This window comes from Labeo rohita, chromosome 2 (genome assembly GCF_022985175.1).
Source record: "Labeo rohita strain BAU-BD-2019 chromosome 2, IGBB_LRoh.1.0, whole genome shotgun sequence".
Taxonomy (NCBI): Eukaryota; Metazoa; Chordata; class Actinopteri; order Cypriniformes; family Cyprinidae; genus Labeo; species Labeo rohita.
In genome coordinates this window covers 12,518,837-12,538,434 of record NC_066870.1, presented here as the reverse complement: position 1 = coordinate 12,538,434, position 19,598 = coordinate 12,518,837, and the positions used below count along the sequence as shown (strand labels likewise).

General features: G+C 35.6%; 1 protein-coding gene across 3 annotated transcripts in view; it reads left to right on the top strand.

The window, feature by feature from the left end:
• The window catches only part of pbx1a (pre-B-cell leukemia homeobox 1a), an 85,279-nt gene that overhangs the window by 44,553 nt on the left and 21,128 nt on the right, over nt 1-19,598 (top strand). The window lies entirely within an intron of this gene.

The following is a 19,598-nucleotide window of genomic DNA, read 5'->3' as shown; positions in this document are numbered from 1 at the left end:
TATATCACATGACTAACTAAATACTTTATCTCAGTAACCTGTATTTTACTGCACACGTTCACTCTTAAATAAATCAATCATACTGTGCTATAGGATTCATAGCAAAAAAAAAATAAAATCAAATAAGTCAAATTATAGTGAAAACTCTTGTTTTTGCATGATGCTACATCCACACCACTAGGTGTCAGTATGAATCCTGTCAGTAAAACATAAACAAAAGACGACTATGTACCTAGCTTTCACAACAAGCCAATGTGCAGGTGCAATCTTTTCAGAGCTACACGTCCAAAGGGCAGTTCGTCACGTAGCGCTTCGAAACCAGGCCCTCGCCAGATACAGGCCTGTTCTTCACGCAAACAGCCTGATGAAAGTTGATGAGTAAACAACATGTGTTTCCATTTACTGTACCTGCCTGCAGCCAGAGGGGGGAAAGCCCAAAGTCGACTGTGAAAACACTCCCCGCAGGTGTGAAAATAAAAGCCAGGGCTAAAAATACAGTCAGCAGCTGGGAGTTATTTGGAATGGGCTGTGTGCGGAGGAGAGCGCGGCAGTCCAGCTGGGGAGGCAGGTGTGGATGGGCTGACCGACAGAAAGCTGCCTATTTAGTCACACTGCAATCCCTCAAAGCAGATGCCGCACAAACACGCCTAGCGTTTGCTCAATTTCCTTTTGTGTTGACTCATGCATAGCTTATTTGCGGTGGGCATTTTGGTGAGGGATGGGTTGGGGAAAAAGCTTCCGAGCCAGCCGGGTGAGGAAGGAGAATGACAAATGGAGAGAGCGAAAGAGAGGGAGAGAGAGAGAGAGAGAATGAGGATGCTTTATACGATCTTAACGCAATCGACCGGCCCCTGAGCCGAGCCTCCGATTCCCCTTGACAGTTATGCACTTCACTGGTTTTCCCGTCGAGGCGTTTTCAGACGAAACAGGATTCTCTCTCCTTTTTGTTTTGTGTTTGTATAACATGTGAAGCGCCCTGTATTGTAGCTCTGTCATCACCTATCCATTTAGCTGTAGCATCAGACCGCAGTGCCTTTTTCGGGTCAAGCGCGGCCGCTGCCTTCCGAGAGTTGCCTCTCATTTTTCATACATATCGCCTCAAGGACAGAAGGAGATGTAAAAATGACCCCCCGCTACTTTCTCTAATGAGTTCATATACAAATGACCTCCCTCTCTCTACTTTTGTCTCTTGATTGACAACGGGGGTTCCCTTTGACCCACATGTGCATCTGTTATGCGACCCATATAAGCCAGTAAGATTGAGTGATTGAAGCGTTGTGAACCTCAGGGCGAGTCGGTTTTTGTCCGGCCCGGCTTTTCCGCGAAGCCCGGTCGCCTTTGAGCTCATTTGCATGTTCAGCCACAGTCGTTTCTTAACTCACGGAGTCTGCAGGAGTCCCCGTCTCACTGGGGAGTCAAGTGAGTAACGCTGTTAGCACTAATTAGCAAGATTAGCTGCGCCGCTAATCTCCAACCCAAAACAATCAGAACAGAAAATCCCATGTTGTGACAATTATCTTTGAATATGTGAAAAATTGGATCACGTTTTTTCTTTTTTTTTTTTTTTTAGATTTCATTCTGTTTTCTCCTCAATGATATGACATTTGGGAAATCTAGGAATGCTGTCTGCTTCTGAGAAAAGATTGGTTTTACTAAAGTAGTTTTGGGTGTGGCAACTGACATAATTTAAGATCATTTTAAAATAAATTATTCTATGCGTTGCCTATTAGTCTAGTCAAGCAATACGGTCAACTAATAAATGGCAAGTTCTGTAATGAAACTCTGAATGGTGCAGACTGAGGGGTCGTTAAAGCAAATGGATGATATTCACAGTGTAAAACTATTTGGCACAAGCTGATTAGTTCATCCAATGGGCTTGCTGCTTTTCATTTAAATGCCTGGTTAGCATTAACTAGAGCATTTCGCAGCACGCTTTCCTCTAAACCCCTCCACCTTCCCCAGCTCCACCTGTATCTGTAGATCTGCTACGGATATACTATTTGTGCAGCAGCAATAATCACAGCACTGTATCTGCGTATGTACTGGCAGTAGCAAGTTCCTGTACTTGCTTTGGAGCGGCAATAATCTACAACAATAGCAATAACCAACAGCAGCAGCAATTCTGCAGCATAGCAGATCTATTCCACCAAGACCAAATACATTAAAATTGTCATATCCATTACCATGCTAAAATCTTCCGTGATTTGTCATGGTAGAATGAGTTTTAAAGAAGCCTTGTGTTTTGGGGTTCACCTGACCCAGATCGGAAAGGTTTCTTGAGGATTTCCTAATGTGAAAGTAAAAAATAAATAAATAACTCTTTAATTTACTCTTATGTAATTCCCACTCATTATGACTTTCTTTCTTTCTTTAAAATACCAAAAAAGACATTGTTGATTTATTTTCCATAATAGGGCTGGGTGATATGGCGAAAAAATTATCATGATAATTTTTTTTTCATATCAGTCTATATTCGTTATGGTCAGAACATGACAAACACGTCATGTTTTTTTTAATTCTTCACACTTCCAGTCATTTTTCCTTCTTAGGAATGTTTTAATGAGTAATACTGTTTCAAATCAAGAAACAGGTTTGTGTTACCTGATAATATTAATAATAACATAACATTTTTTTGTCTTTTAGAAATACATATTTGATAGTAGCTTGAGTTAGGATGCAGATGCAGATTTATGTTCATTATCAAAATCAGTAATATCTGTAAAATTGTAGCAACCTTATTTTTTTTTCTGACTGTTTTGAGTTAACTTTTATTTTTTTAATTAACCGTTGCTCTTCCATAGTATCATCCATAGCTCATTATAATCACAGTTAAAACCACAAATACAGCACCTCAGTATCATGGTAAAAATGTAATATGGTTCCTAGGTATTTGTATGAAAAACAGTAGTCCATTTAGTATTAATGCAAATACTGTAATTATATTCCATTACTCCTCCTTCAATACGTCTACATTAATATAATCAAATTTGACACACATATATACCCACATTTCTGACACAATACCAGAAATGTGTGTTACTACAGTAAATCTATGGTAAATGATGGCAATATGTAGATTAAAAAGCCTTCTGACTGTATCACTGCGCACAGTATATCTCTTGTTTGTCAGCACTTTCGTCTGGCTATAAACCGAGTCATTTGTGTTCATCACTGAATTCAAGCGCTTAACACTGGCACTCTTTAGTGACCGAGATTTATCATTATCAACTTACTGAATGCACCTGCTCTAGTAAGTTCGTGCTGTGCCGTTGTTTAAACTTTGATCCGAGCGGATAAACGGTCCAAGTGGCGCGCTTTGACTAGCGCTCTTTTGTTCCACCTTTGCCGCATAAACATTATATTGAACATTTATTGAACTCTTTTATCGAGGAAATTCATATCATGATAATTCTCGTTGTCGATTTATCGCCCAGCCCTAGTCCATACTATGAAAGTCAATGAGGTCCAATATTGTATGAGGTCCGTGTACTTTTACGTCCATTCATTTTTTAAGCCAGAAATGAAATACGGAAAATGTGGTTTCTTCTTTAATGGTTCGAACACAAGCAGACACAAACTAATTTTTATTATAAAAAATGTATTTCATTAAAAATCTTAAAAATGATATAAAGCTTGTTTTTAATGTATGTAAATTATACATTTATTTTCTAGCTTTTTTAGCATTTCTATACAGATGCTATACGTGCTCTCTAGCACTACTGACATGGCTACCATTAACCTGTTGCTTTATGAAAACCTTTGGCTTATTTTTATGATTTTGATAACTTTTCACACTTAAAAACGTATGGAATATTTTATCATTACGCTACATATTTATTTGCAACTGTATCTAGGGCTGGTTCTACGGGAATGCTAGAGGAAACGAAAAAGAAAATGAAAGCAAGAGAACGACAATTGAAGTTGTAGAAATAGGGATACTGGCGAAACATATTTTGAAAAACGCTCCAGTGTGTATTTGTGTTTGAACTCTGGAGAGCTTCAAAGGTTTCTAAGATGTTTTTGTAGCAGTGATCAATGTAGCCAATCACCAACATTTTCTGTTGATTTTCTGAATGCAGTGGCCAAGCATTTTAAGTTAGAATCCACTCCATGCCACAGAGTGTAACGTGATGCAAATAAGAGATTCATTGTGCAGTGTAGAGCTTCATTGAGGATAACAGAACTTTGTGAGATATTGATAAACTGAAATGAATGACAACTTTTTAACTGTTATTAAGGGAGTGCTCTTTGCACTCTTTCTTGGATAATCCACTCAGAATTTGAATAAGTTTTGTTTTTCATTATGCTAAAGCCCAAAGTATACTTTGTTTTTGTACACGTATGCTAGTGTATGCGTACAGTCGTACATGTAGCCTTTCAAAGTATAACAAATATTTTTGAACTGTTCTAAACCAAAGCTGAGCTGTCTCATACCTTCTCGCTCACAAGCGCTTGTCATTGTGAGCATCTGTTATTGTTGCAGGCTCCGCTATTTTGTTGTTCCATCTCTTTAGTTTCGTTTTCTACTGTGAAACAACAGCTCAGGATAGTGTTGCCACCTTGTGGAACAACTGAATACTGCAAAATAACTTCAATGCATGTACAAAGTACAGACGGTTACAAAAATTGGGTGGTACGCGTATAGTACACCCTTACTATTCTGATGACAGGATTCACGTCAAGCGCACTGTACGCTATCCCTCACGTACGTGTAAACAGTGAAGTATACTTTGGGTTTTAGAGGTGACAGCTTACGTGCTGCAAATTTCTTAGGAGTGACATCTGCATATAAACGCGGGATTCATATGCGGATGTCACTATCAATGTACAGGGCAAAAATATGTCAGAATAGATGTACATTAAGGCTACAGAGCACCCTCACTAATTTCAGAAGCACCCTCAATAAATTGATTCTGGAACCGGGCCTGCCTGTATCTAGAGGGAAATTGCAATTTTATATATTTCTATATTACATTTCTATATTTACCCCATATATTGTGTATTCAACATAGCATTTAAAAATACAACAACCTTTCTTGTTTCATCTTTTTCATCATGTTTAAAAAATGGAAAAAAAAAAAAAAAAAATTCAAAAGTAAACGAACCGTATGGACACCAACATTTTTCAAAATATCTTCTGTTCTGCAGACAAAAGAAAGTCAGGAAGTCTTACAGGTTTAGAATGACATGAAGATTTATTTTATTATTATTATTTTTTTTTTTTTTTTTCACAATTTTTATTTTATTTTATTTTATTTTTTTTTGGAAAAGTATAGATAATCTTAGCAGCCTTACTAACGGTTGGTGGTTATGTTCCTAGATTGATACAAAATTTAGAAATTGGGGTTTTCACTTCAAAGTTGCATACAGTGAAAATTAAAATGGCTTCTCAGTTGTACAGTGGAACAGAATTTGCTTTACCTTTACCCAACTGGAATGTTGTGAGAGGGAGGGGAATCTAAAGATAACAAGGGCACAAATAATAGTGTGTACAGAGTCATAATAGAACTACTTTTAAGTAAGCCTCTGTTTTTGCATTCACCTGACCCAGATCTGAGATGTTTCTTGAGGATTTCTTAATGTGAAGGTTAAAAAATAATTAAAAAAAAAAAAAATGTAATTTACTTTTTATGTCATTCCAAATCTGGTTGACTTTCTTTTCTCTATGCAATACCAAATTAGATATTTTGAAACATGTCTCAGTGTTGTTGATTTATTGTCATAATATGAAAGTCAATGAGGTCTAATATTGTATGGGGTCTGTGTACTTTTGCGTCCGTTCATTTTTATTTATTTTTTTAACCCAGAAATTGTATACAGAAATTTAGTTTTTTCTTTAATGATCCAAACACTGATGAGTAGAACAAGCAAACACAAACAAATTTTCATTATTCAAAAACTGTATTTCATTAAATATCTTAAAAATCGTTTAAAGCTTGTTTTTTTAATGTATATAAATGCTAAATTTATTTTCTAGCTTTTTTAGCATCTCTATACAGACGATAGAAATGCCCTCTCATGCTTTTCACTGCATGCTGACTTTAAAACGGAAACTCCAATTTCAAAATTGTAAATCAGTCTAGGATCAATCACTTTTCCAAAAATAAGCATATTTCAAAAATAAGAATAGTGCATTGTAATAACAGAATCTTATATTTTTTTTCAGTGTGACATGCTGCTTATTTGGAATAGTGAAAATTATGACTGGCAGTAACTGAAACAAACAGTCCCATCACCCATCACTGAGCACAGACCTCTATTCTCCAGGGCCTGCTGCTTACCACACACAAAACACTGGTCTCTAGTGGCCTGGTGTCTTGTGGATGGGGGTTGTTATGAAGTTTGATGTCTCATGTAGTTTTACTCTTGCTTACTGAACAAGGCAGCCTCAGCAAAGCCAACACACCACAGCTTGCAAATGGAAAATTCCAGCGAGAGACAGACGCATCACAATAACAAAATGTGTGAGGGGATATAAAGTGCGTGGCCAAATATTCTTTCGTTTGCAAGGTAACTTGACATTTTCTTCCACAGATTCCAGATGAGACCTGTTACTACTTTTTAAGTAGTTAGATTCAAAAACACTAACACGCCTGCTTCCACACGACATTTATAGTGTACCGGGAAACTGTGTTAACCAAGAAAAATAGCTTATAGGCTATAGTCCAATTAGAGATGGTGCTTGTGTCAGTGTTGGCAGGCCCTCTCATTTTTCTTGTTTACATAAGACGTGTCAAGTCCGGTACACAGTGTGAGATCTCCTCTCCAGCTCGCACTTGCAGTGAGATCACGTTAGCAATGTGTTATTGAAGTAACAGCTTTACGCGTACAACCGTGCCTTGAACCTGCCCTCCGTCACAGCTCTGTACCTTGGGGTCATTTAAGATCCAGTTTCTTCGCCAGAATCGGGTCCAAGCGTGTGCGCTAATAGACTTTTCTCGCCTTCTACCAGTGCTCTAATTTACACCTCAACTGCGGGCCAATCCTGCAGAGACATGCAGAACGTTTGTTTCAAATACGATGGGCTCGCAGAATACAAGAATTCAACATTCTCTTGATAATTAAAAGATGAGTTCATCCAAAACGTATTTACTTTATTTAATCACCCTCATGTCATTTCAAAACTGTGTTTTAATGTGCAAGAAGATAAAAAAGAAAAATCTTTTCCAAAGCAACAAACTTAATTCCTGTCAAAAATGAAGAAGTCGACAATAGGGATGTCACAATACTCAATATAATATCGAACCGTTCGGTACGAGATCCACGGTTCGATACGCGTTCGTGAATTGCGTTTTCGGTTTTGCATTTAAATAATTTCCTTGTTTTATTTCTCTCGAAATTTGCTGTGTGTGTGCCCGTCATTTCACATGCTGAGATGAGGAAAGTGAAAGTGAAAGTGACAACGTTTTGTCAGCTATGGTGACCCATATGTTGGTCCTCTGCATAACCCATCCTCTTAACCCATCACGAGTGCACACACACAGCAGTAAGAATTGAACACACACTCACACACACACACACTGTGAACACACACCCAGAGCAGTGGGCAGCCATTGCTCCACCGCCCAGGGAGCGCTGTTTATTCACAATCCCCATCTTTAATTCCTGCTGGTCTGGGAATCGAACCAGCAACCTTTTGGGTTACGCGCCCGACTCTCTAACCATTAGGCCCCACAAATGCCTCCCCGTTAATATTTAAAAAGCAACACACACAGAGCATCTTCCCTTCTAATGAAATGCAATGATAAGCCTTTCTGAACTTGGTGTCCAACAAAAGAGAACATTATAACTTATTTTTACTTCTCAGCATCAGTCGAGTGTTTGAAATAACTTCCTTTTGTGATCTGATGTGGCTTCTTATCTTAGAATAAGGCAGACAGTATATTCTATACTGTATGTCAATTAGCAATGGCTTACAGATATACTTAATGATTATGAAAATACCCAAGATGGCTTGAAGAACACAGATAAACCATACATTATTGCAGACGAGTGTTTATTATCCTTACATTTCATCATTCAAAACGTTTAATGTCATATCTTGTTTTTATTCAGTTACAGCAGCAGCAATGCCTTCCGTATTAGAAATTTCCTAGCTGGAACGTCATCGGTGTTATCTCTTTGACACATATGTGGATTTTCTGTACGAGGGCACCCTCTGACGTCCAGTATGAATGAAACCCATCCTATTTTGTGTAAAAAATGGAAAAATAATGCCTCTCTCAAAAGAAATATTAAGCAGACATATAATAATCCATGCTTTTCCCAATTTACAGATGTTTACAGGAGTATTTTGTTGTTAATTAGATGCAAAAAAACAAAAAAACAAACACTGATGTGGAAGGCTATCAAAACCGAACCGAAAATTGACCGGTGGACTAACTGTATTGTAGCATCCCTAGTCAACAACATTGATAAAAATAAAGACATATTTTTTTGAACATCAAATCAGCATATTAGAATGATTTCTGAAAGATCATGTGGCACTGAAGACTGGAGTAATGGCTGTTGAAAATTCAGGAATATATATATGTGTATGTATATATATATATATATATATTTTTTTTTTTTTTTTAATTAATAAAATATCATCAGTCATTTAGAGCAATACATATTTCAAATAATTAAGCCTTAAGAGGCTTTAAAAAATGTACAGACCAAACTTTTGAACAGTAATGTGTTTGATTCATTAAAAATGGTAAAAATGGTTCCCAGCCCTAGTCTCAAATCTATCACATGGCTTCAGAAGACTCTGAATATAGCTCACAAGTCATAAGAACTCTTTTATGCTTCTTTTATGTGCTTCACTGACACATCAGAAACAGTGAATTCTGGGGAGTTGTGATTGAATGTGGAACATTGGTATGATTTGAATGTTGAATGTTGGTGCAGTATTGACGCATGGCATGTTTGTGAATATGTTCTGCAGATAAGTGCTTATCTGCCGGATGTTGTGCCAGAGTTGGAGCTGTTTGATAGGGATGCGATGGAAGCTGTGTAGGGTTTTTGCGGTTTAGTGGGCGGCTGGGAAGGCACATGGATGCATAGGCTGCCTGCGGGTGTGGCAAATAGCCTAATCCCACTTTAATCTGCTCACACTCTGTGTAAATAACTGATTAGAGAATGACACACACACACGTGTCGAGCATCCACAGCCCACAGCACTTTCATTTCTCTGCTGGAGTGTTTAGTACATTGGTGCATCACTTAAGCACTATTGGGATGAGATTAGCTTTCTCAACGATGTTTGAGTTAATTATTAACGTAGGATGTCTATTTTTCCATGTACTGATTTGACAGGATTGAGATCTATGAAGTTTTTGTTAAAATGGGAGTATGTGTTTTTTGGCTGTGGGTGTTACAAAAGGTCATGTGCTCTGGATACATCCATTACAAAACCCACTGAATTAAACAAGACTTATATGGGACAATGACGAATTAGAGTGTTTAAAAATTTAGTGTAAACACATGTACCAAAATCTTAGACATGTAGTCATTGTATTCATGTTGGTTTAAATGGGTTTGAGAAAGAAAAGTTCAAATTTAATGACTGTCTTGTGGTGCAACCATCAAGTAAACAACAGTATTATTGTAGTATTATTTATACACTATTGTAGTATTTTGATTGAGCTTTTATTTTACATTTTCAGTTTTCCTTTTAATTTCAGTTTTAGTTTTGTTGAGCTGTTGTCATTTTTATTTAATGTTTCTATTTAGCTTTAATTTTCTTTCATTTCAGTTTTAATTTGAGTCATTTTAGCACTTCAACTTCAGCTTATTCTATTTCAGGTAGTTGTCAATATATCTTTTTAATTTATGTTATTTTTAGTTAACACTTGTTAAAAATAGTAATAATGTTTTCTTACATTTACATACACTTTCTAAATCATTAATTTTTTTTTCGATTTTTTTTTTACAAAAATATTACTATTTTTAAAAGGGATTTTTGTGCAAACATCATGAATTATTATTTCATGACTATTAAGTATTTTGGGTCGCACCACATGACATTTTCCTCACCTAAAGTCAAATTATCTTAAATTTTAATAGATTTTTTAAACTTGACACATAGTCACGAGGGTCTGCAGGGGTATATAACACTTTTAATTTTGCTTGAGCTTTTATTTTATATGTTCAGTTTATCTTTTTTATTTCCGTTTTAGCAGTTTTGTTGAGCTTTTGTCATTTTTATTTATTTTTAATCAATGTTTCTGTTTAGCTTTAATTTACTTTTTCAGTTTTAATTTGAGTAATTTTAGCACTTCAACTTCAGATTATTTTATTTCAGAGGGTTTCCAGTATATCTTCTCTTTTTTTTTTTTTTTCTTTTTTAATATTACATACACTTTCTAAATAATTATTTTTCAGATTTTTCAGACTATTAAGTATTTTGGGTTGCACCAAATGACCTTTTCCTCAACTAAAATCGAATTATCTGAATTTTAACAGATTTATTGACCTTGACATATAGTCAAGAGGGTCAAGAGGGTCGCAGGGGTTGTCTCTATGAGATAATTTCTTGTTTTATGTTTTTTGTTCTGCATACTTCTGCATCAAGAAAATTAGCTTTAGTTTCAGTATTCAACAAAGGTCAAAATAAATGAGAAGAACTGTTCTGAAATAATTATGCACCACAGTCACTGACTGGATGGGACTGGATTTTCCAAAGGATGCCCGAGTAGAAAATCAGTAAGTAAATTGCTCCATAATTTTGGTTGTGAAAAGAAAACAACAGCTATGTTGATTTAGACTGGATTAAAACCACAAAGTACGTCTGTGAAACACAAATTTATCTGAGCTCCTCAGGGAAAACTACTCCCATCTGAATAGGGCTATATTTGATAAAACACTCTCATGTTTGCATTTATCCATAGAGGGATTGAAATGACTCGGGATCGCACAAAGATGGATTTATCTGATGACGACGGCTGCTATCTCTGAGAACCCGGTGTCATATGTGAGATGCAGACATCCATGTTCCAGAGGAGCCAGACACCACAGGCAATTGTCTGTGTGTCTGCGAGTGGCCATATGTTGCACGTCCTTGTGTCGTAGCTTAAGGGAGATGCTCCCCTAGAGATGAGAGGTTATTGTAGTTTGAAATGAATCCCTCATTCCTCCCCCCTTTACCATCATGCTCCATCCCCCTCAGCTTCACTCACTCAGTCATTCTCATGGGATCGAGAGCAAAAAACACAGAAGTCTTGATCAAACAGGTAGCCGCCACCAAATGCTGTCAGATGGCTTTGGTTTTGCCCCCGGTCCTCTAAAAAAAAGTAAAAAAAAAAGAGGAAAGCAGACCGCTTCAGCTGCCGAGCCCCTTTCATCTGCCTCCAGATGTGGTTTAATTTACTGCGACTTGGCTAATTATGGTAATTAAGGATTAATTACTGTTAATTACTTTCGCATAAACTCATCACCAGTCAAAGAGCGAAGCCTTATGAAATGTGCCACGCGTGCAAACACACCACAGGGACCTCGGCGAGCATGCGGGGGGTCCCTTTACATGCCATTGCTTGTATAGAGACCCTCTTTAGGGCCACAACAGAGCAAGGTTACTGCTCTCACACGATCACCTCTGCTCCCAACCCCACCTGCACAGATGAACATCAAAGTACGATCACACTCAGTCCTGCTACTTTATTGTAGGAGTTCAAGAGTTATTTGATGACATTCACTCATTAGACACATCACCGAAGCTGCTTTTTGGGAATATTATTGTAGATGTACCCAAACACTGTACTCTGTCAATATTTGGTCATATGTTTATGTCAGTATTTATTCATGTTTTAAGAAACCTGTATGACTTTCTTCCTTCCATGAGACATTTTGAAGAATGTTCAACCTTCTCTTTTCCATGCAATGAAAGTGAACGGTGACCACAGTTATCATAAAAGATTTTCAAGGCAGTTTTCAGAATAAAATTTTAGTCTGGTACTCTTAGGACTGAACAATATATCATAATAAAATCAATATCGCAATATATCTTTGTGTGATTATCAAATCTCAAAGGCTGCAATTTAATTAAAAAAATATGTGCACTGTGGGTTTCCATGAGAAGTGCAGCGGAGTGTTCATTTGCATATATTTATTTGCTGTCAAACCACCACAATAAAAGCTTGATGGCTTAATGTTTGAAAATGAAATTAAGAGATAAAATTGTACTGTAAAAGTCTTTGAATACTAAATGATAAAGATGATTTCCATTTTATGAAATAAAAAGTTATTTCTACAAGTATTTATTTTTATTTTAAATGTCACAGTGACTTTTTTGGGGAAGCTAGCTTGTTTTATTTAGGTGGCCAATTCTGTGCTTCTAAATTTTGACTGAATTTAAAATATGGTGGTGCGACCGGTCATGTGGTGCAACCAAATATCATGTGGTGCAACCACTGCAGAATATATGTGCATAGTATATATATGCCCCAGATTGGCGGTTTTTGTGCTTTTATGTTCAATTGATGGTTTATATAAAAAAAAAAAACTTTATTTAGTGTCATTTGGAAAATATATTGTGTGTAATATATATATATATACACACAGTATATTTTCTTTTCTTTTCTTCTGTTTTTCTGTCCAGGTACATTATTTTCTGTGCAGGTGATTTCAAAATAGAGCCATTAAAGTCATCTGTGAATTTTTTTTTTTTGTTTTGTTTTCCTCTCACAATATCTGTTATGTATTTAGTGTTATATATTTTCTGTGTTTTATATAGTATAACCCAGAAAAACAAAATATTGCAATGTCAGTTCTTTCTAATATTATCCAATCCTAGTTCCTTTTATAAAGCCATCAGGTTCTGAAAACTAGTTTTATAATGTTTTTTTTTTTTGGAAAGTATTAAAAGTAGTATTCGTTTTGGAGCTTCACAGCCGCTTGTCCCCATCCACTTTCATTATAAGGTAAAGAACAGCATAACCATTCTGTAAAACATCTGCTTTTGTGTTCTAAAGAAAAAAAAAGTCATACTGGTTTAGAACAACATACAGTAAGACTGAGTAAATGACTTTCATTTTTGGGGTGAACAATCCCTACAAAGCTATCTTTGCTGCTTTGTGTGTGTCAGCCTTCAAGTATAACTCCGCCGGTATTTATTCGAGGAGAAAGATGACTTGATTTCCTTGGCGGTTGATTGTTACAGAGAAATTCCTCTCTAACATGCAATCCTCATAAAGGAAGCAATATACAGAGAGCTGGCGGATTCCCTAAGGAGCAGATATTAAGTCATACGCACCTCTCTCCCTTTAGTAAACAGGCACCACACGCATGCAAGGGATGACAGAGAGGAAACCATTCCGCTCCGGCTCGATTAGATTAGCAAAATTCACTGGGAAAGGAAGAGGGGGGAGAGAGACAAGCGTGCATAATTAATTCTGACTTTGATCACTGTCGCTGTCTTTCAAAGGGATCATTTCCCATCTCCAGCTCTTTAAGAGACAGACATTATAGAGCAACTCTGGAAACTCGATACGTATCCGTTAGAAGCCAATGCAAAGTGCCAAAGTGAAGTTTTATTGACAAACAGCCAAAAGCTGTGTGGACTTTTAGTGTTTTTTTTTTTTTTTTTGTAAGTTCAGATTTACATGATAAACACTGTGAACTAAATGAGCCCTTCTCATGTATTCTTGTCCTTGTGATCTGTCCTGGCAACATACCCAAGCGAAAGATATCTAATTTAGCCCAACGGCTATAAAAACTCGGCTAGCTTAATGCGCCAAGCTGAAGTCTGATTAGATCTAGTGAGGTACGTTTCCGAGGCACCTTAAAAGACAGGACTTTGATAGCCCGAGGACACTTTGCGTCGCCTGTTTTGAATAACAAATTCTTTTAATGAAGGTCTTTAAGTAGAAGTGCGTAGCTCTAAATTGTCTTGTGGTGTGCACCAGACTGCCTGGTGGAGGCTTGCTAATGCTAATCACAGTTATTAGCTATAGCTTGGGGGCCAGTGGTGTCCCAGCTCTCCGCTCTCCTTCCAGCCCATCTCGCTGACCACCGTTCATGGGGAGGGGGAAAGGGGGCAAGAGACGGAACAACAGGACCCACCAAAGCTGCGTAATATAACGCCTGTCATCTCGACTCCCACCAGCTGTCATCACAGCAATGTACTCCAGTTCATTTTTTTAATTGACACCGTACTTTACCATTCCATTTCAGTTCCTTTCCCCTCCTCCTCTGCATCTTCAGCATTCATTTTGTCACCCATGATTCCTTGAGCCTTTCTTTCATTATTTTTGAGAATCCCCCTAGAATACAGCAGTTTTTGAGTTTTCCCAAATAAAATCTAAATTACTCACCTTGTTGTTCCAAATCATGCACACTGTTATTTTTCAGTTGAATTATAGTTATTTATATTTATTTATATTTAGTTGAATTAATAACATATATGTATGGGTCAATGACATGACACTACATTTTCTGTCCGATTTATTTTTTTAGTTAAAAATTGGTTTAAATGCATTAAAAAGATGCCACGTATATACGTATATAAAGTACCTCTCCTATGTATGGACACACTTTAACTTTTCAAAAAAGATTAGTCATTTGTAGTTTTTCTGTTATACAGTCAGTGTCAGAATATCATGTGGTGCGACTGTCTGGCCATAAGTGTTGTTTTGGAAATGTCTTTGAAATGACCCTACATTTATTCTGACTAATTTTTTGCACTATTTGGCATGATTTCCAAAGTGTTTTGTAATCCTGTATAAAACTGCAAAGCATTTGTATTTATATTTCCATCATAATATACAAACAAACTTTGTTCGATGATTTACATTTTATGAAATGAAAGTTATTTCTACAAGTATTTATTTTTATTATAAATTTCATAGTGACTTTTTGTGGGAATGTAGCTTGTTTTGCTTAGGTGGCCACTTCTGTGCTTGAAAATTTTGACTGAATTTAAAATATCATGTGGTGCGACCAAATATCATGTGGTGTGACCACTGCATAGTGTTTTCCATTATAGATATATGTCCCAGATTGGCAGTTTTTGTGCTTTTATATTCAGTTGATGGTTTATAAAATACTATATTTTAGTATCATTTGGAACATATATATGAAGTCAGTAAAAAAATATGCATCAAATTTAGAAGTAAACGCATTTATAATGTTAAGGATTTCTATTTAAAATATGAGAAGATGCCAGTATTGTTGTTGTTGTTGTTGTTTAAATTCAAATGTAATGTCCCAGTCACATTGTCTTGTTTAAATAAACATTACGCACACTATCAGAAAAAGAAGGAAAATGAAAAGAAAAAACAAAGTTTTTTATATTTTTACTATTACCAGTGTAATCAATATTCTATTTATTAAGGCCAAGTATGAATCTCATCAAGTGTTTTGAGCATTTTGTATTTATTCCAAACAATATACAATATAACAATACATTTTATTTTCTATTTCTATTCTACTTCTATTCAGATCATCAGTCATTAAAGCTTGGTACATACTGGTCACAGACACAGAGATTTACTGAATCTCACTAAAAACTCCCATAGATCATGTTTTCATGTAATTTTAAGTTTTATTTTGAAACAAAGTGGCAAGTTATTTGCTTACTTTTTTAAATTTAGTCTTCCCATTAAAAACATTATATTGTTCATTCAGACTGATTCGCGAATGCGTAACGCACAACCGCAAGAGGCGGGATTTATCGCATTAACCAATCACAGCTGAACATAAGTCATATCCAATCATATCACGATGGACGCATTGCATCCTCTCACGTGACTTTCCCCCATTCATTCTCAATTACCCCCCCACCAAACTCACCACACGCTTTAGGGGTCTGTTAAAACTCAGTGGGTTACTGCTGGACCACCGCTGTAACTTCATCTGCTGTGTCGCTGTTAGACAGTGTTTCTTTTTTTTTAATGTTATTTTTTGTAATACTGGCATTGTTTTATGTTTGTACTATGATTTTTTTTTTTGTACTATTCTTTTCTCATCCAATAATTTGAGGAGACATTGCCTCCCTTGCCTCCTCGAAGGAAACGCCCCTGACACAAACACACACACATACACACATAAAGACACATTATATTCTAATCAATTCATCAAAGAATAAAAAAAAAATCATCTAACTTGACACTCAACTTGCTTAAGATTATGTCATTATTACTCTAAACCAAAACATGAGTAAATGTTTCATACAGGACCAGCAAGACATGTTTTATTTGTGTAGTGGGATGAAATTTTCAGCATGTGGCAGTAACACAATGCGATAGATCAGCAAAACATATTCAGAGTCCCTACAGCACAGACAAAGACTGAAGAACACAGAGCTGTGCTGAATGACTGTGGATGTTATTATTATGCTGCCTGTACCATAGATAGTCTCTCTCTCCCTCGCTCTCTGTCTCTCTCACTGTATTCAGGCTGTGTAATGAATGACGGCAATGTTACATTAGCATGTCGCTGTCCCTCTTTTGGTCTCATGGACGAGTTGGTGACAGGCCCACCATGACACAGACAAGAGAACGAAATTCAGAAACAGAAAAAAAAGCTGAATAGATGGCTCCAGAGATTTACAAAGCTTTGATGCTCAGCCTAATACACTATTACAATTATACATCACCATTTTTTTTTTTATTTGTGTCACTGGACCACAAAATCAGTCATAAGGGTCAATTTTTTTGAAATTGAGATTTATACGGCATCTGAAAAAATATGAATACATAAGCTTTCCATTGATGTATGGTGTGTTAGGATAGGACAATATTTGGCCGGGATACAACTATTTGAAAATCTGGAATCTGAGGGTGAAAAAAAATCAAAACATTGAGAAAGTCACCTGTAAAGTTGTTCAAATAAAGTTTTTAGCAATGCATGTTACTAATCAAAGATTAAGTTGTATTTGATGTATTTATGGTAGGAAATGTACAAAATATCTTAATGGAACATGATCTTTACTTAATATCTTAATGATTTTGAAAAATCCATAATTTATACCCGTGCCGCTTACGGTTTTGTGGTCCTGGGTCACATTTACCAAAATACCAAAGCAACAGTAAATTGTGAGATGTAGCATATGTTTAATTTAGTATTGGAAAAAAAAAAAAAAAAAAAAAACATACAAAATGCACGGTAACATAATTCTTTCAAGTTAGCCACTGTCAATTTAAATAAAAAATGAAATTACAATTATAAAAATAAAATCTAAAAAAATATATATTTCTATATACATTTATTTGTGTGCACTTTTAGATTTTTATATTTTTTTTCTTGTTGTTGTTGTATTATTAATAAACAAAATAAAATAAAATAAAATAAAATATTATTTATGAATTTATTTAAAAAGAAAAAATAGCCTTACAATTATTATCGGCTATCGCTTTTAGCCAAAAATATCTGTATCAGTGCATCCCTGATAGTAATTTAGGTATTTAGGCAAAAATTATGGCTACATTGTTTATTTTTTATAAGGATACCTCATAACCTTTGCCTGAATTTGAATGTAGATTGTCTTTTAAGTGCATGAAAAATCAACCTGATCTTTTTTTTAGAAGGTTTACCTCTATCGTTTTAACTTTTTATTCTCTCCAGGCATGTGTGAAGCACCAGTAAAGTGTGTGATGTAGTGAGGAGCATTAGATGCTTGTTGGCTGACGGCATGCTTGGAGATCTCAAGTCTCAGGTTACCGTATTGACTGCATCTGGAGAGGCTCCAGGGCCCAGCGCTGGCTGCCAGTGCCAGTCCAGGAAGGCAAACTTTCATCATCCTTGTCAGGGCCATCACAAGCGCCTTGTTTGACCATACATCTTCCTAATTGTGACAGAATACTTCAACATCATTAATTAAACATGCTTTCATTTAAGACGCTCACAGGGAGTTGAGGCCAGGAAGGGGGCTGGGCAGTATCACCGTATGAAAATACAGCAGCGCTGGGGCGGCTTGTTTGCAGTTTCTGTTTTTCCTTTCTTTTTTTGTTTTGACTGGCTGGCTTTGTGGTCGTGTCTCTCTGTCTAGATTTTATGGGATCGTGGTTGTGCAGTGTAAACGCCGAATGACAAAATGAAGTGGTTTCTAAGAGGCTTTCACAGTAAGACCGTAGCATCGGAAGGTTCGTCTGTCATCCGAATATTACAGTGTATCTTGTGTGTGTGTGTACATTCGTTCCGGTGCTATTAACACAATGTAATGTCATTGATAGGGCCTCCTCCATTCACAGATTAATTATAGATGAGTACAGAGAGAGGTGGGATTTGTCTCCTGTCACTGTTCAATTAAAACATGCCAGAGAGGGACGATTGCTTCATCTCTGGCTTTATATAGTCACGTTAACCACCACATCACAGTAATTCTTGTTTAGAAACGAATAAACTGTCTCACTGACTTGACCTTAGATTTTCTAGTAGAAGGAAGTAAATGACTTCGTAAAATAATGAATTCACACTAGCGTTCAGAAGTTTGGGGTCAGAAAGTTTTTTTTTTTTTTTTTTTTTTTTTTTTTTTTTTTTTAAAGATATTTAGCAAAGAGAGAAAAATGAGATTTTAAACATGCAGATTGCTTAATTTTTTGAATAATTTGAATAATTTGCATTTTACCTCAACCTTGTTGCTTTTAGCAAATACAAAATGTACATAAAATTACAACTACAAAAAAAAAAAAAAAAAAAAAAAATACTGTATATTTGCGGCCAGACAAACATGAGTTTAATGCCAAAAAGTTTATTTTAGAGGATATTGTAAGTGGATTTTATTTAAAAACAGTGTAATATATATAGTGCAATTCATTGTAAAATACAGAATGTGAATTGAAATTAAACTTACATTTGGAAAACTGGGGTTAGTAAGGATGTGTTGAAGAAGATCAGAAGTGATAGTAAAGACATTTTTAAAATAAATAAATAATAAATAAATAAATGCTGTTCTTTTGAACTTTCTATGCATCAAAGAATTGATTGATAATATTAAGAAATGTTTCTCGAGCACCAAATCAGCACATTAAAATGTTTTCTGAAGGACCATATGGCACTGAAGTAATGAATGCTGAAAATTCACATAATAAATAAATTACATTTAAAAAGTAATAGAGAACAAAATAAATAGACTAGACATTTTAAATTGTAAAAATATTTCACAACATTACTATTTTTACAACTCCAGACTTTTGAGCAACTGTATACTGTATGTCTTTTTTATTTATTTATTTATTTATTTATTGTTGTAGTTGTTTATTTATTTATTTTATTTTATTTTATTTTATTTTATTATTTATTTATTTATTTTTTGCAATTACCATTTCATAAACGCAATCACGGCTCTGCTGTATATTAATATTTAGTTATGAAGGAGTATACAATACAGTATATTATTGAGATTTTCCAAGGTATTGTGAATAATTGTTTAAAAAAGCGGAATAATTCCAGATTTTCATACTTTGTTCTGTCATTGTTATGATATAACAGCCTCAGTGAACTTTGGACACGGAGATAAAGTCAATCAATTTTAATTGTCATCTGTTCAGTGACATTTATTCTCTTATATAATTGAAAATTAAGGTGAAATTTCACCAAAAACTGTATGCGAAGATAAAATGCGTGCAGTATCTAGCATATTAGATATTTTTGACTTTGCAGGCTGTTTTGGACACGTA